Genomic DNA, 2,709 nt, shown 5'->3' with positions numbered 1-2,709 from the left:
TTCTTTCAATAGGAATCCTCGGGTACTGATGATGATGATGAGGATGATGATTTCAAATTTTCACTTTACTTCACTTTCACTTCATTTTATTTTTGTACTTAGACATTGGATTAGATCCACAAAGATTGTATCAGTTTGGTCACATAGGTCATTTTGGCCTTTTGAAGACATTTAATATAACGTTTCATTTCTCTCTCTCTAGCTCACGTTCGAATACAGACGTACGCAACCACAATGAATCACAATGCAGGCTAGCAACAAATTCAACACCAACTCTAAGCTTGAGCACTTGTAGGTGAAATATGTCGGAACGGTTCATATTGACTTCAATTGATTGGAATGGACGATGAATATTCAACGCGACAGTTACACTTGTTATGTGGGGCATTATCCTTTGCTTGCCTATTTTGATGTTGTTGAAAATGAATCCATTGGGAGAGAGTGATATAATTTCATGCAGAAAATACTCTTGCCATGTGGTTATCCACCTGAAAAGGAAGAGGACTGATTGTGGAGGTTGAAATATTATTGGCAGTTGAATCAATCTCGTTGAGAGGATTCGATGAATTATATTGCAATATGGACAAGGATCATGCCAAGATGATTGTTGAGTGCACCAAAAACTTGGGTGTTAAATTGCACATTATTTATCGTCATACGGGATGAATGTCTTAACAGAATCAATAGCATTCTAGAGAGAGAGAGACACACACACAAACACACATAGAGAATGGGGGGCACGATGCATCTACTCTAGAGGTCACCAAAGAGGGAAGTACCTTCGGGGACTTCAGGGGGACTAGGGCTGCAATTGAAGGAAGGTTTTGGGAGCCTAGAAAAAGGGAGGCCAAAGGATGGAAGAAAACGTGGTTTCAAGGCGGTGCTGCAAAGAATATAAGCATGCCAAAAAGAAAGTATGGAGAGTCGAGCGAGCATTGAGAGTGGGAGGTCATGAGCATGATTGGAATCCCATAATGTATACCTTTCTTCGAAGAAATTAGCATGGATACTTGTTTGCTCTACCTAGGATTCAATGTTATTTTTTTCTAGAGAGAGAGAGAGCAAGAAGGGGGGACAGAGGTATATACCATCCATCTCTCTCTCTCTCTCTCTCTCTCTCTCTCTCTCTCTCTCTCTCTCTCTCTCTCTCTCTCTCTCTCTCTCTCTCTCTCTCACACACACACACACACACACACACACACACACACACTTGAACTTGAGCATGAGAGAGCAAAAGAGAGAGCGAGAGAGAGAAATAGAGAGAGAGCAAGAAGGGGGGAGAGAGGTATAATATATATATATATATATATATATATATATATATATATATATATATATATATATATATATATATATATATATATATATATATATATATATATATATATATATATATAGATAGATAGATAGATAGAGAGAGAGAGAGAGAGAGATGGACGGGAGGGAGGGACACACACACACGCACACGTGCACACACACACACACACAGAGTGTGTGTGTGTGTGTGTGTGTGTGTGTGTGTGTGTGTGTGAGAGAGAGAGAGAGAGAGAGAGAGAGAGAGAGAAGTAAAAAATCTCCCTCCTCAAAGCTCGCCCCAGGACAGAGCTTTTTGAGAGAGATTTTTTTAATTTTTTCTCATTTGAGCAAAAATCTTTAAAAAAAAACTCCCTCAAAAATCTCTCTCCATACTTCAACTCATTAGATAGCCTCATACAACCTATCAGGGTTGTTTCCGTACGTAGGCACGGCTGCATTCAGTACCGTACGGTACCTCCGTACCGAATGCGTACGTACGGTATCATTCCGTACGTGCAAGACATTAAAAAAAAAATTCGCCGGTCGGTTCCTTATCCGCCCAGTTGGATTGTTTGGGCGAGGCTTTTTATAAGCCAAGCTATGCTATACCTCTTATTACCAGAACACAGCAGCAGAAAAAAGACTCTGGAGTCTGCACAGTTTCTGCACAGAGACCAAGGAAGGGTGGAACGCCACCGATAAGGTCCCTCCCTCCCTTTGTGTTTGAAGTCTGCAAGCCTCAAGGAGGCACTCTAGAGTCGTGACCTCGCGAAAATGTGAGTTTTTTATTCAAGTTTGATTCGTGCTTTAATTGTGTTGCTGCTTGCAGAGTTATCATGCCTCGTCGACCTAATCCTCTTTGGGCCGAGCACACCAATGTGACTCTCATTGAGTGCAGTATTGCATTCAATGTGTTGAAGACTGATCAATGGAAGAGGATGGTGAGAGCTATTTCACAGGTTGGTGCTACAGATTCTTGGAATGGTCTTGACTACCAAAAGATGCGCACTACCATGCTTGACGACCAAAAAGAGATCATAGACTGAGCATTGACTCCAGTGAAGGTTGGGTGGCAACAATTTGGATGCACTATTCTTTCTGATGGGTGGAGTGACACACGGAGGCGCCACATTATCAATATCCTTGTTTCCTCCTGCTTGGGCACATACTTCTTACGAGCCGTGGATGCAGGGAAAGCTGGAGAACACATTTCTGCAGCATTCATCTTCAAACATATTCGCCAGGCCATCAAGGAGGTTGGGGAGAAGAACGTCGTGCAGGTAGATACTGATTCTTGACCATGTGGCATGCACATGAATTTTGCATACATTGTCCAAAGTAATAATGTCCACACTTCATTTAATATCTTGTCATGACTCATTGTAGGTGGTCACTGATAATTCCTCCAATTGC

At 41.6% G+C, this 2,709-nt stretch overlaps 1 pseudogene; it reads left to right on the top strand.

Moving 5' to 3' along the window:
* The first annotated feature begins 244 nt into the window (after window positions 1-244).
* On the top strand, window positions 245-508 carry LOC147459205 (uncharacterized protein At3g23325 pseudogene; annotated as a pseudogene).
* The last annotated feature ends 2,201 nt before the right edge of the window (window positions 509-2,709 follow it).

Source organism: Adiantum capillus-veneris, chromosome 4 (assembly GCF_014529385.1).
Source record: "Adiantum capillus-veneris isolate H3 chromosome 4, ASM1452938v2, whole genome shotgun sequence".
Taxonomy (NCBI): Eukaryota; Viridiplantae; Streptophyta; class Polypodiopsida; order Polypodiales; family Pteridaceae; genus Adiantum; species Adiantum capillus-veneris.
Note: the sequence above shows the minus strand (reverse complement) of the source record. Positions and strands in the feature narration are given on the sequence as shown.